We start from the raw sequence: 13,750 nt of genomic DNA, 5'->3' as shown, positions 1-13,750 counted from the left end.
TTATTTATTTGAGAGAGAGAGAATGAGAGAGACAGCACATGAGAGGGGGGAGGGTCAGAGGGAGAAGCAGACTCCCTGCCGAGCAGGGAGCCCGATGCGGGACTCGATCCCGGGACTCCAGGATCATGACCTGAGCCGAAGGCAGTCGCTTAACCAACTGAGCCACCCAGGCGCCCAACAATTTTGTTTCTGTCTCACATCAGTGGGTAGGTGTGGGCATTTCTCTTTCAAAAAAATTGAATATAGTATTTTTAAAACTACAAGGAATTTATTCATATTTGAAAATATATTCTTATAAAACTGATTTTCTCTTTTATCCATCGCTTAGTCTTCAACTGTAAGTAGTAGGGAGTTGGAATAGAGACAAATTCAACTCTCCTTCAAATATTTTAATAAAGAGAAAAATAGTTAAACAAGCACATTTGACGTATTCAATTTTAGCAAACTGACTAGGTGCATCACCTTTGCCTGCCATAGGAAGGCATTTCGTGAATGGTGGCTCTGAGCTAAATTGAAGGGAGTTTTATGTATTCCAAGGGCTGTTGAGGTTCAAAGTTTGGTGATTTGCTCATTTTGAGTTCTTACATCTATATCCTTCATTGATTTGGGGGCTGGGGGACAGGTTGCATTAAATTGCTATGAAACAAAAAAATCAGAACATCTTAAATTTGGGAGGGTTTCTAAGAAGTAGTGAAACTGATCCTCTGCAGAAGCCCCATCTCAGAATCACCTCTAGTGATCACCCAAAATCTGTTTGAAGATGCAGGTTTGGGGAGGTCACATTCTGGACACCAGACACAACCTCAAAGAATATGAGTGGCTAAGCTGATATCCATGTTAGAGGCCCTGCCTCCTTCTGAGCCAAATGTGGACTATAATTCTCATAGAACCGTCTCGGGTATATCACTAAAACCATTAGTAAATGTAGAACAAAGATTTATCATTAGATTAAAAGAGAATATATATGTGTGAGAGGAAGCTAAAGGCCCAAGAAGACAAGTCAGTAAAACCATCTCCTTCATTCCTGGCCAGGTCCTTCCTCTGGATAACAATGGTGTTATTACCTTCAGCTTTGTGTTCCAGGCATTGCCAGCATTCTGCACAAAGTGGAGTGAACAAATGTCACTGTAATTAATCTGAATTGTTTGACCTGCTGTGGCTTTCTTAGATAATTAAAGAAACAGGAGATCAGGTGTATGAACTTATACTGGCATCATAGTAAAATCAGCTCCCAGGAATTCCTTGGGAGCAGTGTGCAAGTTCCCCTTCTTTTCTCCTCATTGCATCTTCTAACGAAGCCAAAGGTTTTGCCTCCACCTCCAGCTTCTTCCTTTGAAGAATGTAGTTCTACCAGGCCTCCTTTAAGGAGGAATCACTCCTTATCTCCCCGTTTTGAGGTATTTGAGAATAATACCTGCCAGACAGGGCCACCTTTGTAATAAGAAAAGTGAATCTGGAAATGCTTCAGGAAAGGGGTCAATAGAGTGATAAAACACAAGTGTGTGTAAACACCCCCACATATGTGCACTGGCCCAACCCCAGATGACTTTGGAGGGAAGACAACTTCCTGTCTTGGAAAATTATGAAACTTAGCATCCACATACATATGGGAGATAAAATGTATTCAGCGCTCAGCTGACTTGGAATTTACTCTCATCTCTATTTCTGGCTTGACCCCTTCATGTCTCTGACAAGCAGTCTCCTCATCCTAAAATGGAGGTGTCAGACTAGACCAGGAATCAGCTCACTTTTTGTGTAAGGGGCCAAATATTAATATTTTAGACTTCGCGGGCCATGCAGTTCCTGTTGCAACTGCTGGACTCTGCCTTGGTAGCACAAACAACAGCCACAGACAACACATAGTGAAACGAAGGGGGCTGTGTTTACAGGCCGTAGTTCGCAGGCACCAGACTAAACAATCCCTTAGCTCGGGTCAGCTTTTATATCCCAGGGTTCAGATAACCTGAGGCCCAGCAGACCTTGATGGTCTCTGGTTCTGAGAGCTCAGACCTGCTTCTCTACTTCCTATTCTGACAACCTGTCTAGACCCAGAATCCTGCTAAGACTGATAGTTGGCCAGTCTCCTGCCAGGTTTCCTGCCCAACCAGAGGTAGGGACACTGTTACTCACCTGATGCCACCGTAAACATACCTGCTCCCATCAGTAAATAGAACTGAGAGCAGCATACTCTGCTTACCCTAGAATCGGCTCAACACTGAACTTAGTTCCACTTTGCTCCCACCCCCATCCAGGGTTGCTGGGACCATTTGCTGCTGTGTCCTGGTCTCTCTGACTGGAATAAAGGTCTTCCCTATACTCTACAGCCTTAGCTCCAGTCACCAAACCAGACCATTCTTCAGCACTGTGGTTATTCTATCTCATACCAGTGACCTACCCCAGATAAGTCCTGGTTCTAGATCTTGGATCCTTATTCTCCTTCCCCTGTCCTGCATAGATCACCAGGCCTTTCTCAATTAAGTCTTAAGATATGTCAATTATCAGGACAGAGATTCAGATTTTGGTTCTAGAACTAGAAAGAAAGAAGAGGTCTTTAGAAAAGGCAAAAGCCCACTTATAAGAATTATTGCACAAGGTCAGAATTGGACCAGGAGTCAAGGTGACAATCCCGTGATAGGTTGTTCCATGTTAACCCCTACACAGAGAAAATCAGCGAAACAGAGTGGCACAGAAATCTAAGTGTTAAAATCAAAATGGAAATTCCTAGGCCGTCCGACTCTTTGGCATGGGCTTATGGTGCCCTCTTGTGTTTAATTCTGAGAAGTGTAGGCTTCTGTTTGAACTGGGTTATTTTTTCAGAAATCTTTTCTATTCCCATTTAAAAAAAAATCGTTTAAACTCTCTGATTCATTCTCCAGTGAAATTGTAAAGAGAGAAAAATTTGTAAGAGTACATCTTCATCCCATATTGGTCTCAAATCTACATATTATCTCATTTTATTTTCAAAATTTCATCTGAAGAAAGAGGCCGGACAGGTATTGATCCCACTGGAACTAGTGGAGGCAAAGAGCCTTGCCTGAGGTCACAGAGCTAATCTGTGACAGAGAGGCCAGCAACATCATCCAGATCTCCTGGCTGCACTTGGCCTCATATTTTCACTGGTTATTTATCGGGACTTTGCAAGTTGAGCACAAATATCCCAGTTCCCGTCTCTCCTGGAGTCAGAATATCTCCAAGGCAGGCAAGTCAGTGGTTTCACAGAGTGCAGGGTGTAAAGTAGTGTAGGGTGTCAGAAACAAGGCTGAGCCAGAACTGGTGCCGGGCAGGTAGACTTCTGCTGCCTTCCACAGCTGTGCTGAGTAGCTGGGTAGTAGTGTTCTCCATGGGCAGGAGCAAAGTGGGGCTGGCCTTTGTGCTCTGTGCAGCTGAGGGACCAGGAGTCTGGAGCAGGGACTCCACTGATGAAAGCTGAGTAACTTGCAACCCATGGAGCCTCATCCCTAGGCCCTCTTCCTGTGCTCCCCCTGTTCCAGCCACTATCTGCTTTTCCGCCACAGCCACATGTATGTGTCCATACTTCTGCACCTTTTCTCACACTGTTTATAATCCCTGGAAGTTTTCCTGCTCAAGCCTTCAAAATCCTACTCTTTCTTCAAGGCCAAATTCAAATGTCATCTCTTCCCTCTGGCTTTCTCTGATTTTCTCTTCTTCTGTTACCCACTTCTCATCATACACATACCTCTCCTCTGTGGACTCATAACTGCTTGTGCACCTGTTTATAAGATGTACATTGTTCTGTACTTATTTGTCTCTCCCATACTTTGTGAAGGCAGAGGCCATTCACTCATTTTCTTTGGTATCAGTAGAAATCCACAGGGACCCATAGTAGAGAAATGCATGAGCTTTGGAGCAGACAGACCTCGATCCAGATCTTGACTCAACCATCTGGGGTAGTCATTTAAACTTTCTATAGTCCATCCTCATGTCTGTAAAATGTGGTAAAAACTCCTTAAGAGGGGTTGTTAGGAAAACTAAGTGAAGTAATACACACCAAGCCCTTATATACAGAAAGCAGTAGCTTTAGCATCATCCCATTCACTATCTTTCTTATAACAATAAGGTAATAAATCTAGAGGAGGGCAAGTGTCTTGCCCAAGGTCACATAGAACTGCTGGGACCTGGGCGCCTGGGTGGCTCAGTTGGTTGAGTGCCTGCCTTTGGCTCAGGTCATGATCCCAACGTCCTGGGATCAGGCCCTGTGTCGGGCTTCCTGCTCGGTGGGGAGCCTGTTTCTCCCTCTCCCTCTTCCTGCTGCTCTGCCTACTTGTGCTCTCTCTCTATCTTTCTGTCAGATAAAGAAATAAAATCTTAAAAAAAAAAAAAAGGACTGCTGGGACCTGAACCCAGAGCATCTGATTCCCACATACTCTTTCTATGGTTAAGCCTTGTCTTGGTCCATTTGGGCTGCTACAAAATACCACAGACTGGGTAGCTTATGAACAACAGAAATCTATTTCTCACAGTTCTGGAGGCTGAAAGGGCGCGAGCATGGCCAGGTTCTGGTGAAGGCCGTCTTCCTGGCTCCCAGCTGGTACCTTCTTGCTGTGTTCTCACATGGTGGAAGGGGCTAAGGATCTCTCTAGGTCCTCTTTTATCGGGCACTAATTGCATCCATCAGGGTTCACCCTCACGAAATCAGCACCTTCCCATAGGCTCTGCCATCACATCGGGCATTAGGAGCTCAACGTAGGAATTTTAAGGAGACATGAATATTCAGACCGTAGCACACTTTATTCTCTCCACTCTATTGTCCCTTTCTTCTTCCAAATGAAATTGACTTCTCCAGAAGCAGAGACCCGCTGTCCCCCTTTCCTGGGGCGGGGGAGGGGAGGGGGCATGGCCTAACACAGGAAGAGGCTTAGGAATTGAACATTCTTGCAAAATTGTGAGCGATTCCTAGTTTCCTCGGTTTTCCTCAGCTTTGGTATCCACGTCATCATCCTGTCCTATATCTAGCTTAAATTCCACATGCTCCCCAAACCCCTCATCTTTCTCCTTATTCCTGTTGGCACTGAGTTCATGCCTGATCCTTTCTCCCCTGCACCTGTCAGGTCTTCTGTGGTGACAGTGTGGCAGGACACGTACATAGGGGTGGAGCCTGAGGACAGGGCAGGACCAGGGAGGTACTGTCCTAAGTGGCCAGGTATTGGAAGCCAATTTCTAAGGTAAGGTCTGAGGAATAACGACATGGCTTTTGAAAAAGAAAAACAGTAGATTGAGTTGTGGCCAAACTTACACAGAATGGAGAAGGAAGTTAGGGGTAGGTACTTGTTATAAGGCGTCTGGGAGACAGAGACACATGGTTTTGTTTGGCTTTTTTTTTTTTGGCTGCAGTCCACATGGTAAACAAGTGGGCTGGCCTAAAAGCACAGAAATGTTTCCATCCTAAACATTGCCAGCAGACTCCAAGCATGACCCTGTCCCTAGGAATGCTGAGAAAGAAAGGAAAGAAGAGAAGAGGAGAGGGGGAGGGGAGGGGGAGGGGAGGGACGGGGAGGGGAGGCTTCTACCTTCCCTTGGTCATTAGAACAGAAATTACCCCAGGTCCAAATCATTTTTTCAGATCATTTCTGAGTCAAGGGTCTGTGTCTGCACTTTACTGACAGTGCAGCTAGACTGTGTCTTTCCAACCAGTCTTCTTAGTGTTTCTGGCTGTAATACAGAAATTTTCCCAGAGAGGGCTGCTTCTCAGCCACCAAGCTAAGCACTGAGCACAGCCCAGTACAGGCAGCTACGTTGTTCCCTGGGCCCAGTCCTGACCCTGCAGCCAGCATTCCATCCCTGGTCTAGGCAGAACATGGGCCTCTGCCTGCCTAAAACAAACCCCTGCATCCTGCAATTTCCAGGACTTTTCACTGTTCTAGTTCTCAAGGTGGTGGTAGGAAAGGAGGGGCCTGGGCAGCCTTCAGTGCTGGGTCCTGTGTCCCTGCTGCAGGAGTGCATGCCCCTCAGAGACACATGTGTCTCTGTCTCCCAGACGCCTGAACCCTTGCCAGGACATGGGTCCTGAATCGGACCTCACTGGCAGGGCCTCACTATGGCAGCCGAGAGCCCAGATTTGTGGCATCCCCTCACTAGCATGAGTGCTGCCTGGTTTACTGTTGTTGGTTTTCCCAGGCTGTGTGTCCTCTAGCTCCTGAGATGACCAAGTCTGTGACCTAATTAAAAAGTGAGGTTCAGCTGAGATCTAGCTGACCTCCCCTTCAGCTTTTTATGCTTTTTTGTATTTTCCAATTATTTTTAATGGATATTTATTGCTTGTGTGATCGAGGCAAAAGTGACCCAGAGCCACTACAAAGACCAAGATTATTTTCAAAGAACACTCCTGGAAGCATTCCTGATTTTCTCAGAATGTATACCCAGAATTGTTTGTACAGTCTGCTCTCTGAGCAGTTCACAAGTGATAGGGATCCACAACTTAAACGGCAGTCCTCTGGTGTGGCAGCCCCTGACATCCACTGCAGAGAGCACAGGAGGTCACCAGGCAGCAGAAGACTAGAGCTGGAGGCCAGTCATCACTCCTACATCTTGTCAGACTTGAGAAGTCATGACTAGAACAAAAGAAACATTGATCACCTGGCCCTGTGCTTGAAGCCTGACCTTTGAAGATTGCCAAAGAGATGAAGACATTTTTTGCAATAGTAAAAAACAAGAAGCATGTTGAAGGTTTATTAGGAACCAAGTGCTCTACTCAAATATTATCTTATTGAAGATAATGTTGAGCTTGCGGTTTAGGTATAATTTCCTTTAGCTACTAAAAGACAAAGCCAGTTATGCAGACGTCAATCTGACAGATTGCAAAGCAAATGATTTTTTAAAAATATGCTATATTATCTGTCATATAATAGCATTTGTATAAGGGCTAAGCGAGCATGAAACCCAAATACACAAACACACACACAAACACAGACTCACCTACTCGCTAGATCACTACAGGGATACATGATGGATGGCATAATCTATGCTTTAGGCCTCACCGAGTCCTCACCAACTACTAAAACAACTGTTTCAGTTGGGCTTCAGTTTTAGAAATTTACATTAAAATATCAATCACAAAGGTGGTCCCCTTCTAGAAGAGTTTGATATTTGACATCTGATGAAATCTTAATGTAGGAGTGTAGAGCTGCTGTTGACTGTGAGGTAGGACGGGGGCTACACCCCTTTCTGAACATCAGTGCTCTGAGGGACAGAGACAGGCAAAACTTCGGGATCCTAAAATAAGTCACCAAATTGCAGATCCTTCGTCCTGGTTACTATAATCCATCCACACTGGACTTTGAACTCCTTTATCATCAGAGTTTTCCAATATAGAAGAAACCTCTTTCTAGAGTCAAACTTCACAGGAAAAGTTATCAATAGAAAACTCCCTATTTTCCATTTTGAAATGCCACCATTTGCTGGACTGAGGCAATTCTTTTCCATCCTCAAATTAAAAAAATGCAATTGTCCATTTGATTACAGGTAGTATTTATCTCTTCAGAAGCAATAACCAAGCCATGAATCAGATGAGCTTTGCCTTTTTCTCTCCCATTCTGGCTTTGTTTTCATTAAGGGAAACACATTATGAAAATGTATAATTTTCCTACATTGTTTCCCAATCATGCTTAATTGATTTCCAGCATTAAAAAAAAAGGTTATTAGCCAGGAAAAGGAAACCTCAAACCTCATGAGTATCCTCTTAACAACCATTTAATCTTAAATTGTGTTCACAAGTGCTAATTATAAACATCTTTAATTGTGCATGTCACCCACCATGGTTGAGTGCAATTCAATTTCTTAGATTTGACGTAATATTCTACTACATCACCAGCCAAGGAACTGTCAGGGGTTGAACTTTTTTGCTTTCTACTCAGAGAAGCAAAACTGGTCATCAGTTCAAGTCTAGTAAATTAGTATCCATCAGTGAGGAATGTGTCTCGGGATGTAGCAACCCTTGCCAGGACATGGGATAGAGCTACTTACAGCAACCTGTATTAATTAATAAGTCAATGGAATTAATTAATTCAATTACCATGTGCAGGGAACTAGTCATAGTTCTGGAGACGCAGAGATAAGTTAGGCTATAGTTCCAACCTTCAGAGACAATTTACATTCTGGAGAGAGATACTTTCGAACTTACTAAGGCAAACTCTAAGAGCTGTGATACTTGCTCAGGCAAGCAGTGGTGGAGAGCAGAGAATCCTTCAAGCAGAAGAGGGACAGGGAGAGATGGAGAGAGGGATTCTAGGCAGAAGGAACAGCATGGCCATAATCTTAGTGGTGTGAAGTTGTAGGGGTAATTGGGAGGGGCCTGTAGCCCTATAGAGAGGTGGAGAGGGCTCTGCAGGCAGAATCACTGCAAAGGCAAGGTGAGCTCAGAATAGAGAGGAGCAGCAGTGTTTTCAAAGGGGTCAGGAATTCATTACTCAGACAGGCAGTCGCTGAAGGGCCCTTAAGATGAGAAGTCATCTTACCTACAATTTAATGAGATCATGCTCCCATTCACAAATGCTCCACATTGGCCTGTGGCTCGGTTTTATAGGTAATATTTGTCACTGAAGCCTCAGGACTCTCATCCCCCCACCCGCTTCTGTGCCCTTCTCTTCAGACCTAGCACCCATTGATCCCCTGCAGGAATCCATCTGAAGCCCCTTTCAGAATAGGTAGGCTCTCAGGGGACCTTGGCTCATCACCTCCAAAACAGGAACAGAAAACACCTCAGGGGCTCCTCACCTTCTTTTCTGAATGCTTTCATTTCTCCATTCTGGAAGAAAGCAACCCAATAAGTAAACAGCATGGGCAGCAGCTGCTGGTGTGTGTGAAATCAGTCCACCTTCCAACTCCAGGGGAGAGTCAGAGGCGAAGCCACAAGTGCTCATGTCCTGGAGCTGGAACTGGCAGTCACTGCCACAGTGTAGGAAGGGGGCAGATACAATGGAGCACAAATGGAGGCCCAAGATAGGAGATACAAGAGACCTCAGAGAAGGAAAAGGCGTGGAAAAGAAGGCTGTGGACCACAATAATCCATGTATTAAACACCTGCTTTGCAGTGTTCATTAACATTCTGTGAACTACAACTCAGGTATAGAAAACCAGGTAGCTTTCATTGTAAATTTTTTCATCTTGCTCTTGACCTTTCATTTCCAATGATAGCAGAGAAGGAAAAAAAGAAAAGCTTAAACACCTCAAAATATTACATTTATTTCTAGTTTAAAATTTATCTTCTAGGTAAATAAGCGATCAAGTTGTAATGACGTAAAATGCATTTGCTTTTAGGGAATATTCATTTCTGTTATTGAAGATGAAATTTTGTAAGACTTACTCATCCTTAATAATAGAAATATTTTAAGTTCTGTTAAGTATAGATAAATGGTTAATAAGTAGAACACGTGTGTGCTAAACATTCTTAGGAAGAGATGGAAGAAGCAAAAGATGCCTAATAGTCATGAGATACCTGGTACTAAATGATTGTTGTACATGAAATATACATGGGACTTATGAGGCATAAATTTATGTGAGGGCTTAATATACATGAGGCCTTAATTCACCTGCCCATTGGAGACTCATATTCTGGCTCTATGTGTCTTCTGCCCAAGAAACACAAATAGGACAGGTTACCCAACTGTTCACCTGGCTAATTGGCAAGCTTAACTGTTGACCAGATGTACTTTCCCTGAGTCTTTTTGATAGAGTAAATGTGTGTCACTGGCCAGAGCAACTTCCATCGGTGGGCCTCTTACTTGAACTCCAACTGTGGTCCTCATAACCACACCATTAATGAGGGACACTGAGGCTGAAAGAGATGGGACCATAGAGACACTGTAAATCCCAAGATTCAGGTAGTGTGGTCTTTCCACTCCACCTGCAGGCTTTCCAAAGTATGTTAACTTACCCCATATTTTTCCCTTACTTCTTTCTCATTGTGTATTTCAACTGATTTAATGAAGATTGTGATTTGAGCATTTAAATTTGGCCTATTCCGTGATCTCAGGATAACCTGGTAATGTATGTGAGGCTACTGCAACGTGAACCCAGTTTCCTACTCAGCACAAGTCAAAGTTTAACCGTGTTTTTTCTACTGTCTCTAGAAATCACTTGCTTTTTTCCCCCCAAAATTTTTAAATGTAAATTCATTAGTTAACATACAATGCAATATTGGTTTCAGGAGTAGAATTCAGTGATTCATCACTTACATACAATACTTAGTGCTCATCCTAACAAATGCCCTCCTTTATACCCATCACCCATCTAACCCATGCTCCATCCCACTTCCCTCCATCAACCCTGAGTTGGCTCTCTCTCTTTAAGAGTCTCTTATAGTTTGTTTCCCTCTCTCTTCTTTCCCCCCCCATATGTTCATCTGTTTTGTTTCTTAAAATCCACATATGAGCGAAATCATATGGTATTTGTTTTTCTCTATCTGACTTATTTCACTTAGCATTACACACTCTAGCTCCATCCATGTCATTGCAAATGGCAAGATTCCATTCTTTTTGATGGCTGAGTAATATTCCAGTGTGTGAGTGTGTGTGTGTGTGTGTGTGTGTGTGTGTGTGTGTACACCACTTCTTCTTTATTCATTCATCAGTTGATGGACATTTAGGCTCTCTCCATAGTTTGGCTTTTGTTGATAATGTTGCTATAAAGATCGGGTGCATGTGCCTCTTCAAATTACTATATTTGTATCCTTTAGATAAATACCTAGTAGTGCAATTGCTGGGTCATAGGGTAGTTCTATTTTTAACTTTTTGAGAAACCTCCATACTGTTTTCCAGAGTGGCTGCACCAGTTTGCATTCTCACCAACAGTGTAAGAGGCTACCCCTTTCTCTGCATCCTCTCGAACACCTGTTGTTTCTTGTGTTGTTAATTTTAGCCATTCTCACAGGTCTGAGGTGGTATCTCATCATAGTTTTGATTTGTATTTCCCTGATAATGAGTAATGTTGAGCATTTTTTCATGTTTCTGTTAGCCATCTGGATGTCTTCTTTGGAAAATTGTCTGTTCATGTCTTCTGCCCATTTCTTAACTGGATTATTTGTTTTTTGGGTGTTGAGTTTGATAAGTTGTTTATAAATTTTGGATCCTAACCCTTTATCAGATATGTCATTTGCAAATATCTTCTCCCACTCTGTAGGCTGCCTTTTAGTTTCATTGATTGTTTCCTTCGCAGAAACTTTTTATCTTAATGAAGGTCCAGTAATTTTTGCTTTTGTTTCCCTTGCCTCCACAGACGTGTCTAGTAAGAAGTTGCTATGGCTGAGGTCAAAAAGGTTGCTGCCTGTGTTTTCCTCTAGGATTTTGATGGTTTATTATCTCACATTGGGTCTTTCATCCATTTTGAATTTATTTTTGTATATGCTGTAAGAAAGTGGTTCAGATTCATTCTTCTGTAGGTTGCTGTCCAGTTTTCCAAATACCATTTGTTGTAGAGACTTTTTTCCATTGGATATTCTTTCCTGCTTTGTCAAAGATTAGTTGACCATAGAGTTGAGGATTCATTTCTGGGTTTTCTGTTCTGTTCCATTGATCTATGTGTCTCTTTTTGTGCATGTACCATACTGTCTTGATGACTACAGCTTTGTAATATAACTTGAAATCCGTAATTGTGATGCCTCCAGTTTTGTTTTTCTTTTTCATGATTGCTTTGGCTATTTAGGGTCTTTGGTGGTTCCATAAAAATTTTAGGATTGTTTATTCCAGCTCTGGTGGTATTTTGATAGGGATTGCATTAAATGTATAGATTGCTTTGGGTAGTATAGACATTTTAACAATATTTGTTCTTTCAATCCATGAGTATGGAATGTTTTTTCCATTTCTTTGTGTCTTGTTCAACTTCTTTCATAAGTGTTCTATAGTTTTCAGAGTAGAGATTTGTACATCTTTGGTTAGGTTTATTCCTAGGTATGTTATAGTTTTTGGTGCAATTGCAAATGGGAATGATTCCTTGATTTCTTTTTCTGTTGCTTCATTATTGGTGTATAGAAATGCAACAGATTTCTGTACATTGATTTTATATCCTGCCACTTTGCTGAATTCATGTATTAGTTCTAGCAATTTTTTGGTAGAATATTTCAAGTTTTTTGTATAGAGTATCATGTCATGGGCAAATAGTAAAATTTGATTCTTCCTTGCCAATTTGAATGCCTTTTACTTCTTTTTGTTGTCTGATTGCTGAGGCTAAGACTTCCAGTACTATGTTAAATAGTAATGGTGAAAGTGGACATCCTGGTCTTGTTCCTGACAGTAGAGGAAAGGCTCTCAGTTTTTCCCCATTGAGGGTAATATTAGCTGTGCGTCTTTCGTATATGGCCTTTATGATGTTGAGGTATTTTCCATCTATCCCTACTTTGTTGAAGGTTTTTATCAAGAATGGTTGCTGTATTTTGTCATATGATTTTTATGTATCTATTAAGAAAATCATATGCTTTTATCCTTTCTTTTAGTAATGTGGTGTATCACACTGATTGATTGGTGAATGTTGAACCAGCCATGCAGCCCAGGAATAAATCCCATGTGATCATAGTGAGTAATTCTTTTAATGCACTGTTAAATTTGATTTGCTAGTATCTGGTTGAGAAATTTTGCATCCATGTTCATTAGGGATATTGGCATGTAATTCTCCTTTTTCATGGGATCTTTTCTGGTTTTGGAATCAAGGTAATGCTGGTTTTGTCAAATGAGTTTGGAAGTTTTCCTTTCATTTCTATTTTTTGGAACAATTTGAGAAGAATAGATATTAAGTCTTCTTTAAATGTCTGGTAGAATTCTGCTGGGAGGCCATCTGACCCTGGACTTTTGTTTTGTTGGGAGATTTTTGATTACTGATTCAATTTTTTTGCTGGTTATGGGTCTGTTCAAATTTTCTATTTCTTCCTGTTTTAGGTTTGGTAGTTTGTATGTTTCTAGGAATTTATCCATTTCTTCCAGATGGCCCAATTTGTTGGCATATAACTTTTCATAATATTCTCTTATAATTGTTTCTATTTCTGTAGTGTTGGTTGTGATCTCTCCTCTTTCATCCATGATTTTATTTATTGGGTCCTTTCTCTTTTCTTTTAGATAAGTCTGGCTAGGAGTTTATCAATTTTATTAATTCTTTCAAAGAACCAGCTCTTAGTTTTGTTGATCTGTTCTACTGTTTTGTTTGTTTGTTTTTATGTTACTTATTTCTGCTCTAATCTTTATTATTTCCCTTCTTCTGCTGGCTTTAGGCTTCATTTGCTGTTCCTTTTCTAGGTCCTTTAAGTGTAAGGTTAGATTGTGTATTTGAGACTTCTTTTGCTTCTTGAGGTAGGTCTGTATTGCAATATACCTCATCTTAGGACCGTCTTTGCTGAATCCCAAATGTTTTGGACTGATGTGTTTTCAGTTTCATTTGCTTCCATGTAATTTTTAATTTTTTCTTTAATTTCCTGGTTAACCCATTCATTCTTTAGTAGGATGTTCTTTTTTAAAAATTTGAGAGAGAGAGAGAGAGCATGAGAGATATCGATCATGAGCATGGGGGAGGGGTAGAGGGAGAAGCAGGTTCCCTGCTGAGTAGGAAGCCCAACTTGGGACTCAATCCCAGGTCCCTGGGATCATGACCTAAGCCAAAGGCAGATGTTTAACCAGCTGAGCCACCCAGGCACCCTAGTAGGATATTCTTTAACCTCCATATATTTATGATCTTTCCAGATTTTTTCTTGTGGTTGACTTCAAGTTTCATAGCATTGTGGTCTAAAAATATACATGGTATGATCTCAGTCTTT

Source organism: Phoca vitulina, unplaced genomic scaffold, assembly GCF_004348235.1.
Source record: "Phoca vitulina isolate PV1807 unplaced genomic scaffold, GSC_HSeal_1.0 scaffold12, whole genome shotgun sequence".
NCBI lineage: Eukaryota > Metazoa > Chordata > Mammalia > Carnivora > Phocidae > Phoca > Phoca vitulina.
The sequence above is the reverse complement of the archived record's forward strand: the minus strand, read 5'-3'. Positions refer to the sequence as shown.